Source organism: Callithrix jacchus, chromosome 3 (assembly GCF_049354715.1).
Source record: "Callithrix jacchus isolate 240 chromosome 3, calJac240_pri, whole genome shotgun sequence".
NCBI lineage: Eukaryota > Metazoa > Chordata > Mammalia > Primates > Cebidae > Callithrix > Callithrix jacchus.
The window spans coordinates 177,481,028-177,504,320 of record NC_133504.1 but is presented as its reverse complement, the minus strand read 5'-3'; the positions used below and the strand labels follow the sequence as shown (position 1 = coordinate 177,504,320).

The 23,293-nt window shown below is 42.2% G+C and overlaps 1 long non-coding RNA gene across 1 annotated transcript in view; it reads left to right on the top strand.

Annotated features, from left to right (window-relative positions):
• The first annotated feature begins 738 nt into the window (after positions 1-738).
• LOC118152345 (uncharacterized) overlaps positions 739-23,293 on the top strand; it is a 40,701-nt gene continuing 18,146 nt past the window's right edge. The window contains exons 1-2 of the long non-coding RNA XR_013533525.1: positions 739-3,580; positions 20,322-20,497. This is a non-coding gene — a long non-coding RNA (uncharacterized LOC118152345). The remainder of the gene's footprint in view (positions 3,581-20,321; positions 20,498-23,293) is intronic.

Here is a 23,293-nt window from a genome sequence, read left to right as displayed (position 1 = left end):
TCTGCTGGTGCCTCAAACTTATACTTACCAATCACCAGAACTGTCAGAAATAAATTTAGGTTGTTTATAAGCTATTCAGTTTATAGCACATTTTTTAAAATAGCAGCCAAAACAGACTGAGACAATGGTTGAGGGCTTTGCAGGAGCTTCAACAAAGAACCATAAAAAGTACGACTTGAGTCATACTCAGAAAGAAGAACAGGGCTACAATATTTCTTTTCAGTATCTGAGTGATTTTCATGAAGCGTAAGTCCTTTTAATAAGCCATGCAAGTAGAGCACTAAACACAGGATTTTCAATCCCCCACTTAGAAAGTCATAATGCAGAGTCGTATGCATTATGTGCAGGCTGTAAAGGCTCTGAGAAGTTCTTTAATAAATATTGTTTAATTCCATGTTTCTCAAACATAAAAGATGGTGGGAATTTCTCTTTTCTCTCTCTCCCTACTTGTCATTCCTTACCACACCTTCCTTCCCTTTCTCCCTTCCCTTCCCTTCCCTTCCCTTCCCTTCCCTTCCCTTCCCTTCCCTTCCCTTCCCTTCCCTTCCCTTCCCTCCCCTCCCCTCCCCTCCCCTCCCCTCCCCTCCCCTCCCCTTCCCTTCCCTTTTCTTTTTCATTTCCTTCCTCTCTCTCTCCCTGCTTCCTTCCCTGCCTCCCTTCTTGCTTCCATCCCTCCCTCAATTCTCTTAAGATCTCAAAGGACTAGACTTCTTTAGAATATACTTTGGGTAATATGGCTCTAGTGACATGACTCAGCCCACAATAGAAAATGAGAGGTGGGTCTCACAGCCATTGTGCACTGACCAGCCAGCTGACCTTCACCCCTAGGTGCCCTTAAGGGGGCACAAATCAACAAGCTCTGTGACATCACTGAAAAGAGCATGTTGGAAGGTCACCGTGCCAGATGTTCCACATTATTAGTTGAGTTGGATGAACTCATTATGCCTAATGAGGATGAATTTATGTCATTTTATTGACATAAATTTACCAGTTAAATGTAGATCTAAATAATAGAATGGTCCCTTTGCACATAGGTTTAGAAGCTTTCAATATGTTTCCATAATAAATTACTTTACTTAATTGACGCCTTCTGTCATTCTGGTGACATTTTGCCTGCTGATCATATAACTAGTTTTGATTGTTGATGATCTATCACTGAATCATAAGGCAGGCATTCCAAAACACTGTGCCATGTTTAAGTCATTTTTATATAAACTTAAAACATATTCATTTTTTTCTACAAACTTTAGGAGCATACCATGCTAATTCAGAGAAACAGAGAATGGAACAAAACCAATTTCACTTCCCTAACAGAAATTTTAACAAGTGTGAGTCTCCTGCATGCAAAGTAGCACACTCGGCCTTCCCCCGTTCCTTGGGCGTTTATTCAGTAGGTATTATTATTTCCATTTTCCAAATGTAGAATCTGAGACTTAGAGACATTAAACTTTTCCAGGGTCATTCATGCTGTGAAATTAAATTTGAGTGAAAAATACAAGATACTTGACACAGGCTGCACATTCAAGCAAGGAAATTTTATACTTCTTCAATCTGCAAACTTAAAAAATAATGGCAATGCCCAAATGGTGACTTTAAGCAAGGACTACCAGGCAATTTATGAATCATTAACAATTTTCTTTCTCAATGGTGCTGTGATTTAAGAACTTTGTTATTCTGGTCAAATTTTCTTCATAGCCTAATTTGGTCTTCTTTGGGCAGTCATGTCGAGAGCAGAGGTTTCTTATCTTTTAAAAAAAAACAGGACTTGAACTTTGCCTTCAAATGAAGCAATGCACAGATGTCTAAGAGAGAAGCAGCTCTAGGAGGGTCCTTGGTTCCCCTTTGCTTCAGCCTCTCCTTGTCTTTGGCAGTGGTAGCTCCAGGGTATATTCATGAAAGAATATTAAGGCCATTTATCTGTTTATAAAGGGGCCAGGGACCTGATCTTAAACTCTAATTAAATACCAAAGTTTTATTAGATATAAGTTATTTAGGCTTTTATTAGATACAGCTTATTCTTCTTATAGGTTATATATGAGATATCATTCACATGACATTATAGATTATAGATTATTATCCCTATAAGCTCTCATTAGTTATAGGAAATTATATCTAATGAAAGCCTATAGGTTTTATTCAATATAGGTTAGATATAGGTTTTTGTTAGATGATAGGTTATTTGCGGATCCGTGTGTCTGGGGTAACTGATGGAGAACATGAGTGGATTAGGGCTTCCTCTACCAAGGCACTCACTTATTTGCCACTTTTGTGCCCAAGTTCCTTTGCAGAATCAGAGCTAGAGCATAACTCTGCATTTGGAACACAAGCATCCTGTGACCTCAGCAACTTTCTTCTCCCTGCAGACAGTTTCTGCAGGCAACGAGGATGCAGCATATTGCCCCAGGATTTCCTGAAGACTAGTGAAATCAAGTCTACAAAGTCTCCTCTGCTCCTTGGGGAACTAGGGGATGAGGGGAAGAGAAGAGAAAAGATATCATTCAATTGAATGATCAGGCCTGTCCACACTGGGGCAACATGAATCCAGCCTGTTACATTTGAGATTTTGGTTCACTTATTTACAAAAGGGCCCAGAGCCTCCCCCTTCTTTCCCTGCATTAGGAAAGAGTTTGGAAGTGGCTGACAGCAGTGTCTTCCTTCTGGCAGCCCTTATATTTTCTCTCTACGCAAAACTCAAAAGAAATCCTCTGTCAGAAGAAAAAAGTGGAGGTGGGATAATGTGACCAACAGCTAAGCTCCAGTCCTTGACACAGGCTTAGGTGATGATCCCAGCTGAGACAAGGATTGGTGAGTTACCTTAGAGAAGAAGCCTCTTCTAAATGCTCAGACTCGCTGTGGGCTGGAAGGATTTGACTTTGAATGCTTCTGAAATTCTCCCCTCCTTGTTCTTGATTAACCATTGAGATGACAATGTAGATTTGAGGGAGAGGTGGCTCTGATTCTGCTTAAACCAGAGAAAACTGAAAGTGATATTGACATTCTCATATATCAATCAATTAATTGATTCATTCACTGAGTCACTGATTCATTCATTTATGCATCAGGCATTGTTCCAAGCAGTTGAGGTGCAGAGACGAAATAGCAAAACAGGACAGTGGATTCTTACTTGGGGTTTAGCAGTCTGTGGACCCTCTGGTAGGCTAAGTGAAAGCCATGTGTGTACTTTTTCAGAGAAAAGATGTATTGCTCTGGCCAGATTCTCAGGAGTTTAGAAGCTGCTAGCTCTTGGGAAATAAAGGCTCTTGGGATAAAATATGGAATCTATTAATTCAATCAGAGTGCAGTGGGAAGGTAGTGGGATGTGCAGGTGAACATCTGAAATTCCAAAAGGGGCCAAAGATGACCAAACCTCACAGCAGCTGGACACGAGCAGCAGCAACCAGTTCTCTGGGGTGTTTATTTATGATGGCATTAAAAAAATATTTACCTGATGCCTGAGAATAAAAAGGTGAATGCAAACCTGGGAGACAACAAGAGGACCAACCTATCGAGAGAGAAGTCTGAATGGAGAGGATATGCCTTAAGGCTCCTGAGGAGTCTGCAAATATTTTGGGAAGACAATGTAAGTATTCTTTTTCCCCATTACCGTCACCCCTTCTTTAGCAGAGAGAATTATGGTATTCTTTTGAGATCATTGTCTTGACTTCCTAGGCTGAAAATATTACCCAACCTGTGATGACGGTGGCACCTAATTTAACGTTTAGTAATTATTTACTAATCTGTTTCCTGCCTGGAGGACAGAAACTGTGTCTTATTCACCAGTAATCATACCAACAGATACTGGGTATTTCCAGTACCCTAAACACTGCCTGGATGTCTTAGGGTTTTCAGGATGGTCCCTACACTCCACCCCTTGCCACCTTCCTTTAGGGGATGGTACACTATCTTATTTCTTTACTCCTTGAATATGATCTAGGTTTGTGACTTGTTTTGATGAACATAATGTGGCAGAAGTGACATGGTGCATGTTTTAGAGCTTAAGTCTCAAGAGGTCTTGCAATTTCTGCCTTTTTCCTCTTGAAAAAAGGAGATACCCTGCCCAGGCTATCCTGCTGTAGAGACCACATAGGGAGACAGAGCCTGGAGGAGGAGAGGGCATGAGGGAAGAGATCCACAGCCACACAGAGGCCTTTCTGGTCACTGAAGCTGAGGCACTAGGCACATGTAGATGTGCTGTAATCTTGTGTCCCCTAATTCCAGTTGGGCTGTCCCACCAACATCACGTGGAACAGACAAAAACTGTTTCCACTAAGACCTGCCAAAATCGCAGAATGGGGCCAAACAATGGTTATAGATGCTTCAAGCCTCTAAGTTTTGAAGTCATTTGGCATAGAGCAACAAATAATTGATATGGTGGCAGGTAGCTACCACCCGACAAATATGTATAGTTGGATAAATGAATGAATCAACCTGGCCTCAGCTCTGAAGAGGTGCACATTATCTGCTGAGGATCCCAGTTTATCGCATGTACTTGGTAACCTCTCATATGACGTAGAGGAGCTAATGTAAATACTTGGACCAATTTGCACTGTGCTGATTGCCTTTGTATTAGTGATCCCTGGTGGATGCTTGGAAAATTCCTTCCTGCTTAACAGACCAGACAGCAAACACACAGTTTTAGGGCAATGAAATAAGTGCTATGGACAGAGCGTGCATGGCTCCAGGGAGTCGTAGTGGAGGGAGCTTATTGCTGCCTAGAGTGGTCAAGGAAGTCTTCTGAGGGTATGACTTCTGAGTTGAGGGGATTTTCTTCAACATCTGGAGCTGTAGAAAGAGTCTTCCAAGAAGTAGAATGAAATGGACAAAGACACAGCATCTGGGGAGGTTTTGCAGCATACATGGTACCAGGAGTGGCTTCTGGACTGTTTTCTATCCACGAGACCTTACTGACTAGGTCTGAGATTTCCCATGTACATGAGGGGTGGTGGATGGGGCAGCTGGATGGAGGTGATTCTGGGGTGGGGGTGGACAGGGGCCTGAGCATAAGCATCCTTATTAGCCCCTAACAGTGGAACTTTTCCCTAAAGACTCAGGAAACCATTGAAAGATTTTAAGAAGTTTAATGTGATCTACTTATAAGGACAGCCCTCAGCTTTTGAGACTTCACGGGGCCAGATCAGCTTTCCAAATCTTGGACTTTGATCCTACATGGCTCTGCTTTCTGTTTGTTGCTGGCTGCCATGCACAAAGGGCATTAACTTCAGGCACCAACATATCCTTGGTCCGTTCTTTTCCCACTATGCTTAGAAATCTTCAGAGGGTAAGTGCTAAGATGAGAACAATTGCTAATTCATTAAATCATTGACTTGTTCTTCAGTCATTGAGAGGGGTTCTTGTTAATTCATTAAATCATTAACTGCTAATTCATTAAATCATTAACTTGTTCTTCAGTCATTGAGAGGGGAAACAAACTCCTAAAATAGCATTTTCCTAATGAAACTAGTGACGAACTTTTTTTTCTTGAACCAACCTTAGGCTCCTGAACCTTCTCCTAGGCTCACCCATGTACTCCCTAGTGAAACTCAGTTTTAGCAAATAACTTGCTGAGTCACTTTGGCAAGAATTCCCATCCTTGATACTTGGTCAGCCTTGATAGATGATCAGATTCCTCCCTCTCTACTGTATCCCCTGTGATTTCTGATTACCCTGCACTATCTTCAGCAAGAATTCTATTAGGTCAAAGTTGAGCCAGAACCCTCTTTCCCCTGATGTTTTCTCTTAGTAATTTTTCATCCACTGACTCCCCTCCTACTTCTCCCCAGGGCTCCTTGGCCCCTGATGCCCACTTGCCCATGCTGTATTTGGAGTCGAGTGCAACCTCTCTGTACTGCAGAATCCTATTGCCATGGTCACTGTGCTTATTTTTGATGGCTTTAAATAAAGTCTTCCTTACCATGTTTCACAAGTATCATTGAAAATTTTTTCAATGCTAGACAGCAAATGCATAGTGCCTTGAGTCTCTATGAATATCAATTCACACTGATAATGAACATACAGAAAATAGAGTCTCAAGTTAAAGATATTTTTTTCAGAAATAATTGGAAAGTGTTTCTGAGTTAGCAAATTGTGATTTTCTTCAATAAGTTTCTGAGGTCATGGAACAAAATATGAGGAAACTTCTCTGAGTATGATAGATACTGTTCCGGAAGGTGTTAGACTTCAGAGGCCAGAGAAATTTTGTGTCTCCCTCTAATCCCTGGGATTTATGACATTCTTAATCCAGAAGAAGGTTCTGTAAGATTTCTTCCAATTTCAAATGAAGGCAAAATTTATGAGTGGTCAGATGAATAGGCCATCTTTTTCTAGAGACGATTTCATTTCCAGCCTTCATTCAGAGTTAGGATTGATTTATCCCTTAGGTTAGGTGCCAGATGGTCAGCCCTGAGCAAAGGTAGAAGTGAGATGTTTATTAGGCTGGAGCATGAGCCTGATGGTGTTCTACTCCCAGTGGGCGCTATGGTTTTATCCACCCACCAAAGCACAGCCAGGTGGCACAGAGCTGCACTCAGAGCAGTGGCAGTCCCAAACTAGTAACAAGTGCACAGCAATTTGATCTCAGTCTCACTCACAGCAGAAGTTTTGAATCTGCCTTTTTCATCTTTTGTACATAAATTTTACTGCCATGTGCCACCCCCAACCTCTGCTTTCCTCTATATCCCCCATAAAACTCTCTCTCGATGGGAGCACAACAGACTCTCACGCTTTTCCCTCTTTCCGCATTTCTCTTTTAGTTTAGCTCTTCATTATATTGACCAAAATTATCCCCTTCCCTCATTACCTGTATTGAGCCAAAAAGAGCCAGGGGGTAAATTTGACCAGAATTCCTCCTTCAACAAGGAGATAGGGAGAGGGTCAGGGGAATGCTGAGTACTAAGCCCAGGCCTCATGAGGACTTGCTTCTCACATGCTCTCCAAAAATCGTGACATGGCCACAAGCACCGGCCCAAGCAAGCCTGCAGGAGGTGAAGATGGTGGGAAGCAGAAAGGAGCCATTTCACCGGGGCCATGCTTGACCCTCAGACCCCTCCTCCACACTACCTGACCACCAGCACAGGAACAAGCTCAGGGAAACTTAGCCAAGCCTGGTCCAGATCAGCAGAGCCACCCAGCTTTCCTGCAGAACTGTGAGAATTAATACATGGCTATTATTTTAAGCTGCTGAGTTTGGGGTAGGTGGTTGTTTCACCACAATATTATGGTGATAGACAGCCAATAATATCTGTCTACTCTCTTAAATCCATCACGGTTCAGGCCAATACCTAACTTGGTTCTCAGCTTTTTCCAAGTGGGTATCTTTGACTCCTCCAGGCTACCATGATTTTCCTCTCAGACAAATGTCTTTACCAAACAATCATGTGTCAATCTCTTACCATGTTTTCTGTTTTTCTCATGTGCACCAGAGAGTCACTGTATAATCTCACCACTCTGCCCCCACCAAGATAATGTTCCACTGTAACATCTCATTTAGCCCACAGGAAAAAAAAGAACATTTGAACTTTCTACATAAAATCAATCATATCAATTTTGAAACCTAACTCAGACATTTTGTTCTGTCACAGTGTAATCTTTCAAAACAAAAACCAATGAAATGACTGAGTAGCATCAAGAAGGAAAGTAGCTGGCCAGGTTAAATGGCACAATCCACCCTCCCACATTTGCACAGACATATATTTTAAGCCTTTTTGTCTGGGCAAATCTGCCTTTTCTACTGGATTGTAAGCTTCCTGAGGTCAGCATCCTTATCCTGCCTTCCTCCTAAGACCTCACTGACCACCAGAAACTAGTTTTTGGTCAAAGGTGACTGTCCGTTATGTATTTGATGGATCCTTTAAAAGAGGTAACCAGCTAACCATTTCTTCTAATTGATGGGTATTTTGCAATCCTTGCCTGCCTCGTCCTCTTCCCCTCATTTCCCCTTGATTACCGCCAGGGTAAATTCCTCCATCCCAACCCCAGGGAGTCTATTTCATTTCCTAATTACTTTCCCTGCTGAGAACTTCCTTGTCTTGCTGTATCTAACCCAAATTCCCCCTTCTGTAGCTTCAGGCCATTGCTCCTTAGTCTAAATCCTCTGGAAGGAAGAGTAATTCCCTTGATTAATTTATATTGTAATCTCAAAGCTGTTTATACCTCACAATTTCTGCTTCCCCTGGAGTCTCTTTTTGCTAGATTAGAGGAATAAGATTTCTCTTTTCATTTTTTTCTCTATACCTAATTTTTTTTTTGTCTTACAGACCTCTCAGATCTTTCTAGGTGCTGCAGTTAGATATCTTTCTTTCCAGGCTGATGTATAAGAATTGCTTCTCCTTTTTTGAATATTTTCTTTATGTGTTAGGCACTGGGCTAAGCATTTTTACACACATTATGTTGTTTGACTTTCAGAATGAGACAAGTGTTGTTATTAACCCTATTTAATAGATGAAGAAATGGAAGCCTGGGAAGGTTGAGTAATGTCCACACAACACAATAAGTGCACACAGCTGATGATTGGCAGAATTGGGGCTTGAACATCTGTCTTTCCATTCTCAGTGTGAGTTCTCATCTATTGTTCTACACTCTCTTCAAATATGGTGTGTTGTCTTCTCAATGATTCTCACCAGGTTACCTAAATGACGCCATATTCTCCTCTTTGGGTGTTTTAGTTTCACATGCTTACAGAAATAAGTGCCTTTAAACAGTCGAAGAATATGGGTTTGATTATCAGTTTGAGCACCTATTTTCTCTGTGACTTTGGACAGGTTACTTTCTAATCTGTGAAATGGGAGGGAAATCATGCATATTGCAATTTCTGATGAGATAACTATGAAGCACTAAACCATTAGAACTGCTTTTATTAGTTGGAATTATTTATTTTTGTTACTACTGATTATTTATTTTGTCACTAACTTTGAGAGTGAGAATTAAGGGAGTGCGGAATTTGATAAATCCAGAAATATAAAAATAGCCAATAATTATATGGTGTGGCAGCCTAGTCTGGATTTGGAATTTGGAATTCCACCCTTGATTTTTATCTCTGTTATTTATATGAGTCTGAGTGTTATGGACTGAATTGTGTCCTTCCAAAATTCTTATGTTGAAGAGTGTGAGTGTGATTTTATTTGGAGTGAGTGTGATTTTATTTGGAGATAGTTCTTTTAGAAGGTAGTAAAGGATAAATGAAGCCATTAGGTGAAGTCTTAATCCTGTAGGACTGGTGGCTTTATAAGAAGAGGAAGAGAGAGTGATCTTCATGTGCACATACAGAGGACAGGCCACGCGAGGGCACAGAGAGCAGGTGCCACCTAAAACCTGAGGAGAAAGCCCTCATCAGTTAGTGACCTTGCTGACACTTTGATGTTGTACTTCTGGCTTCCTGAACTGTGGGAAAATGAATTTATGTTGTTTAAGCCACACACTCCATAGTATTTGGTAATGGAAGTCTGATCAGGCTAATACACGGAGTCAATCACTGATTGCCTTATGATCAATTCATAGCATCCAACTTGAACCTTCTCTTGTTGTCAGTGAAGATGTAAACTCCATTTGCAGAGGTGTTTTCTCTGCTTCCTAAGACTTCCTTTCCCATAAGGAATGGTGAAATGGTCTTGAGTGGATCATTAAGGGAAGGGCCATCTCTCAAGATGAGTCTTTGCATGTGGTGCAGCCCTGCAAGGAATCTTCAGCCTTCCTAGCCCGTGGGGAGATTCTTCCTCCCTTGCCAGTCTTGGGAAATCAGGGTATTTTTGTTGTTTATTTCTTTATTGATTTTAAAGGAGCCAGTGAGTTCTTTAAAAACACTTCAGTTCTCTCATCTTCAAGGTAACAATGAAGTCACTTATCTGTTACTGAGGCAGGATAATAGAAGTGAATGAGCATTGTACTAGCTGTGATTCTTTAGCCGAGATGCTTAACCCTTCTAAGCCTGTTTTCTTTTTCTGTAAAATGAATTTTATCAGACCAGATGACAGGTTGGAAATGAAAATGCCTATCTAGACAGGTATCAAGGGTGACTGCAGAAGCTGGAGCTTACCTGCCCCAAGGGGAACCACTGCTCACCTCCTGCCAATTGGTGCCCTATGGAATGCACACACTTGGGGTTGCCAGATTTCGTATTTTTTTCAAAACAAAATTAGGGATTGGATTTCCTTGTGACATTCCTTTTTTTTTTTAATTTGAGAAACAAAGTTACATTTTATGAAGACTCTGAGCAAGATGAAGCCGGATAGTCCAAACCAAAGACCTAAGATGTTACTGGCAGGTGAATGGGCTAAGACAGGACATTAGGATGTGCACGTGAAATCTCCCTTGCTGACTGACAGTGTTGCGAATGAGCACCCAGGTGGTTCAATGCTGCTACTTAGAGTAGCAAGGCAACTGGACGATCTCTGGAACAGGTTTTCTTTACCTCTAACAGCTGGTGATGATATCAGAATTTTTAAACTTCAAGACCAACCTACATTGGACTTGCATCTTAAAGTCTGTATTCACCCACTTAGACCTACATTCCTCTTGTCTCTGTCCCACTGTATCACACCTCTATCACACTAACATCCAGAATTCCCTTTGACCTTAAAGTAATTATAGTCTCTTTGGGTCATATTGGATGCTTGGCATTGCTGGATATTATAGATGACATATGTGATATAAGGGCATCCCAGGTTTTTCCAGGGTGATTGCATAGGAGCTATCATAGGATGATACAAGAAGAGCAGATATTGCAAAATGGGAAAACTGAACATAGAATAGGAAATGATGGTCACAATTTCAGACTCAGGTTTTTGGTTTTTCCTGATAAGATCCCCACAAATTAGGTTGTTTTGGTGATAGGGGGCAGGAATTTATTCACTCAGCTGCCTAATAAGAATTTATTCTTTGTCTATGATGTGCCAGGTAGTATTCTTCTGGCTAGGATGTAATAGAGAGCAAGACAAGATTCCCTGCTCTAATGGAGCTACATTCCAGTGATGAAAACAGATAAGAAACCAGGAAACAAAAAATAAGTAATATAATGTCAGACAGTAATAGGTGCTGTGAAGAAAAAATATATCAGGGTTAGGGGATAGAGTTTCCTGTGGGAGGAATGGGAGTTTCTCTGAGTGGTCAGAGCAGGTGTCACCAGGCAGTGTGAAATTCCCCTTCATAGTATCCAAACTTTTCATGGCCTGGTTCTAGCCTCACCTTCTACTTTCTACCTTATAGTTCATAACTAAGAAAAGCTGAGCCTCATTCTGTTTTTTCTTCCTGTGCTTGTTCTGTCTGGCTGCTCCTTCTATCTGAACTGTCATCCTTCCCTAGTTACTTCGCTCATCTGGTTTGTTCCTACTCATCCCAGTAGGCTCCAGTTGGGTGTCTCTTCCCCCAGCCCCTCCTCACCAAGCTGCCCATTACACCTGTGTCCTCAGTGGGACTACTAGTGGTTATCCTTTAACCTCAGCGATCCCTCAACGCCTTCTGCACTACTTTTCATTGCATTCTCAGTTTCTATTCAGTTGTCTCTATCAATTGGAATAGACCAGTTCAGAGAGGCTTGAATAATGAGGAAAAAAATGTAGACTCTTGCTGCTGGGAATGTACAGATTGATTGAGCTTCAGGGCTGACCTAATCTGGGTGCTTCTGCTCAGTTTCTCTGTGATTCTCTTGTCCTGCTATCCTCTAGGTGCTGGCTTCATCTCCAAGTTGGAAAATGAGATGGCTGTAATGATTTTACTATATCCAGTGGCCAGAGAAAGAGATAGTAGAATTTCCCTTTATCTCATTGACCTCTTAGAGGTCATGTGGGGGTTTCTGAGTCAGTCTTGTTAATTGGGAAGGCTGTGTGCTGACCTTCTCAGGCTTGGGTTTCTGCACTAATTCCTCACTGGCAAGGCTAAGGGGTTCCCTTTAGAACCGTCATGCACAGTCTTTAAGCCAGGAATGGGGTCATCTTGTCCTGGGACCCATGAGTGGCAGAGGACAGGAAACTGAACAACAGCAGGGTTCTGTTTAGGACAAGGAGGGGGCTACAGATGCCGTGTGAGCTGTCAATGCTGTCTCGTACTGTTTGAGTCCTCCAGTAGATGAATCTCCTTGAGGACAATGATATTGCCTTTTTTATCTCCTTCTCCCAATACTTGGCACAATGTCTAACATATAGCAGGCATTCAAGAAAAACTTGTTGAATCGCTAAGTTATAAGGACATTAAAATATAAGTTAATTAGAAGGAAGACAACTTTCAGAGAAAAGTCACATTCTGGCCAAAGGAAAAATGTCCGTTTACATTTCACAGCACTTTATTCCCTACCTCATGGCTACCACTGCCCTTTATTATTCCAGACGATGCATGTCCTTTTAACTGTAGAAATGTTTTTATCAATAATCAAAATTAAGCGTCTAGTGACAAAGGTTTGAATGACAATAAGTCACTGAAAAATGTGGACTGATTGGCAGGTAGTGGACAGCATGTGAAGCCGTGGCCTCCACCTCCTGGTGAGCACTGTTGATGACCATAGATCAAACTAAATGCTGAAGGTAGAAATTCACTGAGTTCAGATATTATCCAAATGTTCTGAAATCATTGAGTGAATGATCCTTGAAAGCTTTAATCACCATATTCAAAGTCCCTCAGGGGACAACAACATTTAGATTTAATTAATATGACTTCCAGCACTCTGCCACATTCCACAGGTCCAAAGGATCATGGTGGGAATCTCGCTGTCCTCTTCTAATCAGTCACCTTCCTGCATGTGCAACTTTTGGTGACAAGATGCCTGAACCCAACTGGAACTAACTGGAGATTTTGGAGTTGCTCTCAGCATCAACTAAAAGCCGAAATCCAGGCCTTGAGAGGGAAAGGCAAATCTGGCACCTCAAGAACTAGACTGAGAGACCTGAACTCCACCAAGATTTACTGGCAGTCATGCTTGCTTTTCTCTTTTTGTTTTGGAGCTCTGATCTCTCCCACTGTTTCTACAGATGATGTTGTGTCTCTTTGCTTTGTTTCTTCTGAACTTGGTCTCCAGAGGCAAACGCGCATAGGAAATATTCTGATTGGCACAAACTTGGGTGACATCCACACAATTTGGACCAATTAGTGGCCATGAGCTCAGGTTCAATTATTGGGCCAGCTTGTTAGAGATCTTCTCTCAGACCAATGACACACCAGTATTTAATGTGCTAAGTTCACGTACCTCTCATTTGCAGCAAGTGTGTACGGACCCTGGAGTCTCTTAGCTGCATGACTTTGGGTATGTTATTTAACTCTGTGCCCAAGGTCACTTATCTGCAAATGAAAATCATAATATTATACGTGCATTGTATTTGTGTATCTGTTTATATATATGTATGAATGGATAATATTCATTAGATCTCACAATGTCCATATTGTTATTATTCCCATTGTTTAGAACTGTGCCTAATACATAGTAAGTGCTGTGTAAGTCTTAGCTTAACGGTTAGCTCTTAACAGGGTCAGAGCTGGAAAGAGTGGTTCACCAAAAGAAGTGTGGGCCTTAGGTTTCTGCTTGACCTTGTCTATTTCTCCTAATTATAATGTTGAAATTGTAGCTCAGATGAGCGGCCCTATTAGGCTCAGCTACTTGCTACTGGATTCCCCTGAGGGTGGCCAGATTTAAATGCAGAAAGACCCAATCCTGGGTCATCTGAACCACTCTGATAGGGCATTGCCAATCCTTCTGACCAAGGTCAAGCTTGGCATGTGGGTCCTGTGCCTGCATGGGGGACCAAATGCCCTCTTGATTTTTCATGTCATCGCATTTGTGAGCTCAAAAATGTAACCCTGGCTAAATCTAGTTCGTCATTCTCCAGAATCATGGATCAGTATGTACTCTGAAAGGCCTTGTTGCCACCGGTCCCTGGCCTGAAGGGTCAAGATTAAGGACACTATGAAAAATACCTTGTTATATTTGGTTTGTGTTTGACTTGGGAATCACTAGGATGACCACAGAGTCAACCACAGGACTTATTCACACCTTATAGACACTACCAGCAGGATTAGAAGAACAAGTTTGGTCAGCAAGCACACATTAAAACCTGATGTCTTTGGTTGATAGAAAAATCTGACAAATCCTATTTCTATTTTCCAAAAGAGTGAGTAGTCTTATGAGAGAGTCTTTTGGATCAGGAGACTGAATATCTTTAAAAACATGTGGAAGTGTGGCACCCCGGAGCTTACAAAATCTCCCGTGGTTCCCACTGCTCATGGAATAAAATTGGCAGTCCTTAACAGGGGCTATAAAGCCCCTGATCTGCATTCTTTAATATGGTGGCCTCTGAACACATGCCACTATTTAAATTGAACACAATTATAATTAAAAGTTTAGTTTATCATTTTCATTGGCCTCATTTTAGGTGCTGAATAGATGCATCCATATTAAACAGCACAGATATAGAACATCACCATTAATTCCAGTAATTTCACCATCTCTCATTCTCTCTGGTGCACAAAACTTTCTCCTACGATTACACACTTCTCTCTTCTAACATTTAACCTGAAACCCATTTCGCTAACTCCAGGTTTCAGGTTAAATGTTACTTTCTTAGAGAGGCTTTCCTTAATCCCTGCCTCTAACTTAGGTCCCCCAGTTAGTCTTTCTCATAGCAGCCTGTCCTTTACTTTTATGCTACTTAGATTTATAGTTATTTGAGTATTTTTGTGGGAAATGTCTGACTTCCCCTCTAAGTTATAAAGAGGAAAGTCATATGTCAGTACTTTAACCCCACTGTCCAGCGTATAGTAGGCGCTCAATCAATAGCTGGTGAATGAATGCATGATTGTATGGGTTCTCCTATGTGCTCCCCCCACATGATACATTCTTTTTGGTTTTCGGAGGAGACAGGGACCTTAATTTTCTCTTCCCGCATGTGTTCTCTTCCTCCCCTTACTCTGGTGGAGGTCACACTTAATTCCCTTGTGATCTGCTCTTCCAAGCTAGCCCATCAGAGCCTCTCTCTGTGCCATAACCATGTTAATGGAATGTACAGTTTCCCTGGAAAAAAGGAAGGTATGTTGGCAGAGTAAACCACACTTTCCTGTTCAAGGTCTATCATTTGCTTATTTTTCATAATACTAATTAACAGGGTAAGCGATTTTAATTTTCCTATATCTATGTAATTAATATGTCCACTTTAGAAATCAATTCTCCTTAATAATTACCATTGGTGCTACGGCTATAAACTGAACACCAGTCTTGCCAACGAGCTGAATGAGACATAATTTCTTGTTGTTCAAAGAGATGATAAATTCTAATCAGCAGCAAATTCAATAAAAACTTACTGACATCAATTGAAATCACATTAGAATTTGTAAAAGAATGGGATAATTATGCTCATCTTGTAAGTTGCAGGTATTGTAACAACTCTAAAACGTGGGCCTATTTGAATAAATGCTTATGTTTCCTGGCTCTACGCAAGCAGATGCAGAAATGTGTAGTCTGCATAAATAAATCAGGAGACTTTTTTCCCCCTTTATAGCTCTTTAGTTCTGTGAGATTCAATTACTTCAATTTTTCCTCTTTTTTTTTTTTTTTTTTTTTTTTTTTGTTTAAATGGGCTTGAGGTAGCGAGCTAAGCAGGTGTTAGTGTGCTGGCCACTGAAGCGGGATAGCCCTGGTACAGAGTTGTCACATAGGGTTACTCTTTAAAATACCCCTTGATTCTTAAGAGATAAACTTAACAGTGCTTAAGATAGTGACTGTCACCTGGAGCTATGCTGGCTGGGGTTAAGTCCCGGCTACACTGCTCAGAACTGTTTGTCTTAGCCAAGTACAGGGAGGAAGTTGGTGCTCTGGCCCAATCCCTCTGTGTTCCCCTTAGTGGATTGGCTAAGATGACCTTTACCCAATGACTGAAGAGCACAGGAGTACAAGGTCTCAGTTCTGTCATATTGTGATATCATAAGAAATATATATTTGGTTTCTATCCCTGGTTCCTGGCACAAAACTCCTAAAACCTTTGGAATCTCCAGAATGATGAGGGTCTTTTTTATGTTGATGAGATGGCTGGTGGCTGGGGGTCCCTAGGTAGCTTCAAGATACAGACTGGTCACACAAAAGACCAGAGCATGATTAGAGTGTTGGGACTTTTCAGCCCCATCCCTTCACCAAACCTCCAGGGAAGGGAGGGGGTTTGAAGGTACAGTTGATCACCTTTAATCAATCATGCCAATGTAATGAGGTCTCCATGAAGACTCAAAAGGCCTAGGTTCAGAGAGCTTCCTGGTTGTGGAACACGTAGAGGTTCCTGGAGGGTGTCACACCTGGAGAGGGAAAGAAAACTCTGTGTTCCTTCCCATGTGCTTTGCCCTGTCTCTTCATGTGGTTCTTCATCTATTGTGTGTGTGTGTGTGTGTGTGTGTGTGTGTGTGTGTGAAAGAGAGAGAGAGAGAAAGAGAAAGAGAGAGAGAGTCTCCCTGTGTTGCCCAGGCTAGAATGCAGTAGCACAATTATAACTCACTGCAGCCTTGAACTCCTGGGATCAAGTGATCCTCCCACCTCAACCTCCTGAGTAGCCGGAATACAAAGATGCACACCACCATGCATGGCCAAGTTGTTTTTTTTTTTTTTTAAGAGATGAGGTTCTTGCTACATTGCCTAGGCTGGTCTTGAACTTCTGGCCTCAAGAAATCCTCCTCCTGATCCTCCTGCCTCAGCCTTCCAAAATGTTGGGATTATAGTGAGCCACCACACCTGGCATCATCTGTATCCTTTGTAATATACTTGACAATAAATAGGTAAACAAGTAAGCCATTTCCCTGAGTTCTCTGAGTCCCCCTAGGAAATTGCTGATTTGGCAGGTTGATCAGAAGTCACCGCTTACATCCCGGGGCTTGGAATTAGCATCTGAAGTCTGGGGAAGAAACAGATCTCTTAACCCATGGGATCAGTTGCTAACTCCAGGTACACAGTGTCAGACTTAAATCGAACTAAATGATGCCTGACTGGTGTCTGCTGGAGAATCGCTTGGTTGGTATGTGGGGAAAAAATCAACACATACATTTAGGTAACCAAAGTGAATTGTTTTGTGTTGTGTTGACTGTGGGAGAAGAGGAAAAACAATCTGCATATTTATGTAATATGCATAAACTGTTTTTCCTTCGGAATTCTCCTGTCTTGAGTTGGCACAACTCTGAGAGCATTTACAGAGCAGATCCAGAGCTCCCTTAAAGGATCAGGTGGATGCTACCGCATGCAAAACTTTGGCTGATTTCTTACCCTTTGCTTATCTTCCTCCCTTCTCTTGTCAAACCTCCCCCAACACCTGCGGTGGCTCTCCCAGAGGCATTTCCTTGAGAAATCATTTGCACACAATTTTTTTTTTTTTTTTTTAGACAGAGTCTCACTCTGTTGTCCAGGCTGGAGTGAAGTGGTGCGGTCTCACCTCACTGCAACCTCCGCCTCCCAGGTTCAAGCAGTTCTCCTGTCTCAGCCTCCTGAGAAGCTGGGATTACAGGCGCAAGCCATCATTCCTGGCTATATTTTCTGTTTTTAGTAGAGATGGGGTTTCAACATGGTTCAAACTCCTGACTTCATGTGATCCACAGGCCTCAGCCTCCCAAAGTGCTGAAATTACAGATGTGAGCCACCGTGCCCGGACTTGCACATGAATCTTCATCTCAGGGTCTGTTGTTGAGGAGTGTGAGCAAACACAAGTTTCTTAAATTTCTGCACTTCCTTTTTCTTTTCTGTCATTTGGGAATAATGATAGGACTTTAGTTATGGGACTGGTATGGGTCAATTCATGAAAAGCACATGAAGCTGTGTGTGGTGGGCCCTACATAGAAGTTAGACATTATTAGTAGTATGATTAGAGCTTTATGAACTAATAATAATGTCCTAATTCATTAAGGGACATTAATGTCCTAATACATATTATTGTATTGTATGTCAAACTGTACTGTAATATAATATCACAATATGTACTACTGTATTGTATTATGTATCATACGGTGGCCTGTACACTTTGCTAATGCAATAGTGCAGTGTGGCTTAGTGAAATGAACTGAGGTGATACACTTGGATTTCAATTTTGGCTCTGCTATGGACTGTGTGCCCTTTAGAAAGCTTTTCCTAACCTGTCTGAATCTCCCTGTCCTCATCTGTGAAACTGGGGAGATAAGCGTTCTATGTACACCTGATTTGTTGGTTGTGAGGATTTAAAGAGAGAACGCTGGTCACAGCCTTGGTCACTCATTAAGATCACTCAAAGACCAATTCAACCAGAAACTCTGATAGTGAGAATGAGGACTGGTAGATGTTAAAAGTTTCCTTTGTGATTGTACTATGTGGCCAGATTTGAAAACCACTAATATAGGCCTTCAGCTGTAGGGGTAAAGGGGAAGGAATTTCAAGGGAGAATTTCCTATAAGTCCATAGGACCAAATCTCTAGCTAAAATGGAAGAACAGTTTTGCCTGAAGTCTTCTCTCTACATAGAAGTGGTATCCAAGATAGGTGGCTGTGGAGGGAATTCGGGACCAAGGCTGTTCCCGGCCCCCGCCCCCGCCCCCTGCTTTTTTTTTGAGACAGAGTTTCACTCTTGTCCAGGCTGGAGTACAATGGCGCAATCTCCACTCATTGTAACCTCCGCCTCCTGGGTTCAAGTGATTCTCCTGCTTCAGCCTCCCACATAGCTGGGATTACAGGCATATGCCATCACTCCTGGCTAATTTTGTCGGGGTTTTTTTGTTTCTTTTTTTAGTAGAGATGGAGTTTCTCCATGTTGATGAGGCTCCTCTCCAACGGGCGACTTCAGGTGATCCGCCCACCTTGGCCTCCCAAAGTGCTGGGATTACAGGCGTGAGCCACTGAGGGCTGTTCCTCTTTAACTCTTTGAGGACTGCTTGCTCTGTGGCTAGTCCAACTCTCCTTACCTTGTGTGAGATGAAAGCTGACACAAGAAAGAATATGGAGCCATTAAAGGAAAGACCTCTGAGCAACAGGGGTCCCTGATATTTTTAGCATCTAGACAAATCCGAGGCCGAGATTTCCTGAGGGAAGGCGGGGCACGATCAGAAGTCGGTATCAGAGAGCAGTGAGCCACTCTGCATCGTATTCCTGGATCTGTTTCAACATCAAGCTTCTTGTTTTGTGGATTAAAAATAAATGTGACAAAGGACTTTAGGACCAATACAACAGGTATAAATTACTCTGTAAGCTTTGAGGTAGATAAGATGTCACATTTCTAAATTTGTCTAAATCATCTAAACCCTAGCTTCGAGTCTCTGCTAACCAAGGTCCCTGAGAAGCCCAGGAACAGCCACTTGACAGGCTTGCTCTGCAGCGCCAGGGCTTCCACACATTACAATAAAATACAGGGAGAGAGGAGGCTGCAAGGCATCTGTCCCTGCTGCTCACACCGCTCTGCAACAAACGCAGGGGTCAGGTGCTGTTCCTTCAATAAACATCCTTTCTGTTGTCTCTGCTTCTAGTGATCCCAGAAACATGCCTCACAACACATCTTTCCCTCACTTGGATTAGCGCTGTGTCCCCAGACCCCTCCCTTGGGCCCCTGGAGTCACAGAGCTTAGTGTTCATGCTCTCCCTAGGCGACCCCACACAACCTCTCCCAGGTCCTGCTGTCCTGGAGTGATGTCTCAGAGTAGACCGCAGCCTCCATCCCTGCTGCAGCCTGAAGCCTCTGCCCTTCCCTTACAGCATGGGATCCAGGTTCCTGGTAAAAGGTCATTCCTTCTTCTTTGCCCTCGGAGCACAAAAGCCTCCATTCTCTTTCCCACTAAACCCGCTGTCCAATATGATGGCCACAAGTGCCATGTGACTATTCTTGGAGCAGCTGACATATATCTGGGTCAAATTGCAATGTGCTACAAGTGTAAGATCTGTACCATATTCTGGGGACTTGGTACAAAGGAAATGTAAAATATTTCAATAATAATTTTTATATCACTAACATGTTGAAATAATATTTTTAAACTATGGATTGAATAAACATTATGAAAATTAATTTCACATGTTTCATTTTACTCTTTCAAGTGCTTACTAAAAAATGTAAAGTTCACACGTGGTTCGCATTGTTTATTTTGGACAATGTTGCTCTCTGCCCAATGCCTTTCTCTCGACCTCTGAATGAAAAGCTAGGAGAAGAGTAGGGGAGCGTGTTCAGGGAAGCTCACTCGCATCCATCAGGCCTGAAGTGCAAGTGGGCCTGTCCCTGTTCCTGCCCCACTCTTCCTGGAAAGCCTGGATCTCTGTACCTGGGCACCATGCTGCCCTGGTCCGTTGTGAGCATGTCAAGGAGGGACACAGGATTACTACATTGTGAGCCAATGTCTTGGTCTTATTTATTCTTAATGTTCTCTCTGGTTTTACAGATCAGAGGGCCAAAGCCCAGAAGGACAAGTGACTTACCTCAAGACACACACATTGAATTACAAGAGGGCAGCACATCCATGGCTCTTGCCATCACACCACAGTATCCACTGCAATCCCAATGGCAAGAGAAAGTGGCAGGCAGAGTCAGACAGGAAAGAAGTGCCAATGGCAAGAGGTAACCTCACAACCCTGAATTTTGAGAATGCTGTTGGGATGACAGGAGGTATTTGGGGCTAGTGATGTGAATTTAACACCCTAGCCCCATTCTAATCTTGAATTCTTTGTCCTTCACTTATATTTTTCAGACTTTCAATATTTAAATCTTATTTCTATAAAAGATACTTTGGTGATGGTAGCATGGGTTTTTATATATTTGAATCTATCTATCTATCTATATGGCTGAAAACTGCTTCAAATCCCTTGTGAAACAAGACAGAGTAAAACAAAACCAGTACACACAAATTTCAATAATTTCTGTGGTGTCCCCTTTGGCATTGTCTCATAAGGTGCCCCAGAAAGAAGGCTGAGGGAAGAGTGTGGTCTCTCACACAGCACACAGCTGCACACAGCTGGGAAATGGTTCTTCTGCAGGAGATAGATACCTATTTTTTGATGAAATACAGACCAGCCTGTGGGGCAAGGTTGTGAGAGCCCTTGGTGGGCCTGCAGAGATGAGGAAAGACTCAGGATCAAGTTAAATTCCCTGCAAGCTCCCACTGCCATTTCAGTTTCTTCCCCCACTTTCTTCCTCCTTGGGGGATAACATTGCTTTTCTGTATGAGAAACTCTAGGAGAAGAGGACTGTATTTCCTGGTGGAATTTCACCAAGACTTGAATCTACCTTTACCCTTGTTCTTATCTGCATCCAACAATAGAGATTTTGCAAGCAGCCCAGGATGTCTTTTAAGACTGTAGTGGAGCTCCATGGAAGCTCCTGCTTGCTTCCTTCCTTCCTCACTACCACCGCCAAACAGGACATGCAGGAGGCCATGGGCCCCCAGTCCCCTCTCATGCTCATTGGAGTAGAGAACCCCATCATGGAACAGCCCACGATGTTTGATTAGAGAGAGCTGGTTTTCACTGTATCAGCCCTTCGCTAAGAATACATCTTTACGGGAAATTTTCAGGACAATGGGTTGAGTGGGTGTTCATGGAAGGCAGATAAATTATTTAATGGGGGCTTAGTTATCTCATCTTTTAAAAAGCCACAGAGTCATGGTCATGATGGCCATTTTTTGAGCATCTACTTTGTGCCAGGAATTGGGCTAAGCCATTGTCTTGCATGGCAGCTTTCTTTGTTGGAGTGTGTCATGTGTGGCTTGCCTCACTCTGCTGAGACCAGACAGATGTCAGCCAGACAGGATTGAGTAGCATGTTTTGTGGAACAGGTGCCCTCTAGGGAAGCCAGGTCTGTGTCTTACATAATGATTTTGTGTGTGTGAAATTTGCCAGGAGTTGATTTTGGAAGTCACGGATGTAGAGGACAGGATTGTCACACACAAGAGGGAAAGAATAATTCAAAAATCTAAATGTGGGAAGGAAGGGGGTGAGAAGGGAGAAAATGGAGAAGACAGCAAGAGCCTTGGCAGGGAGTGAAGTCTGCAGCAAACATCCCATGCTGCCAAAATGGCCAAAGGATGTTTTAAAGAAAAATGTTCTTATGTTCAATTTCAAATGGTTTGTCTCTCCATGATGTAAACCCATTCTCCGTCTCCCTCAGGATCCCCTACAAATATTCAAAAAAGTGTCTGATCCTTAAGCACTTGCAAATGCTTTCCGTGAGCTTTTATGCTGTCATTATCATCATGTGGGAGTGGAAGAAGGGTTTGAATTCCACATCTGGATCTAGATGAGGAAGAACCCTGTTTCAGCAGAAGCAGCATCTTAGAAGTAGATTTGGCTGCAATGATGTAACTGTCCCCCAGTTTTGAAAATAATATTGGTGGAAAGCTCTGGATCTTCACAGATCATGAAATACAGGTTTCAATCTTATCAAGATTTCAAGAGTCTGGAAGATTCCAACAGACGTTTCTGTCTACATGTTATTAGTTAAGGCTTTCTTTTTCTCTCCTTTTCTTCATCTCTCCCTTCCCCCATCTCTCTCTTTCTCTCGTCTTAAGCTTGTATACAGGAATCCACATGTAAGGCTACAGGTAAGTTGAAAAGATTTTATAAAAACTCTCTCCAGGGAGTTTTGGCCACCAAGAAACACGGGAATGGGTAGCATAAGACAGGAATAGGTGGAGAACACATACTCTGTTCCTTTAATAAGACAAAGAGTGAGGCTGAGGCTGGACTTGGTGGCTCATGCCTGTAATCCCAGCAATTTGGGAGGCCAGGGTGGGCAGATCACCTGACATCAGGAGTTCGAGACCAGCCTGGGCAACATGGCGAAAGCTTGTATCTATAATAATACAAAAATTAGCTGGGCCCAGTGGTGCATGTCTGTAGTCCCAGTTACTCTGGAGGCAGAGGCAGAAGAATCATTTGAACCCAGGAGGCAGAGGTTGCTGTGCGCTGAGATCACGCCACTGCATTCCTGCCTGGGTGGCAAAGCAAGACTCTGTTTCAAAAAAAACAAAAACAAAACAAACAAAAAAGACAAAGAGTGAGTTTTCTATTATGTACTCAATTTTGGGTAGGAAGCCCCTGTGGGAGATGTAGCAACAAGTTAGTATGTATGTGCAATGTACATATAGACTTACCTCAATTTCAAAAATATTTTATTCAAACTTAAGTAGACCGTGACAAGCAAAGTAGTTGATATTAGACTTCAGCTCAGGATTAGTTATATAAATCTTTCAACAATTCCATCTATTGCATCTCACGCCAGGAGTTATGCAGTATCTTTTACTACTCATATAAATTGTCTTTACCAGTATGTTCCTTTGCATTCAGCCTTGTTAACTCTTGGGTTCCCATCGCATTTTTCTGTATTCCGGCCTTAGAAATGCACTGTTATCTTTATGGC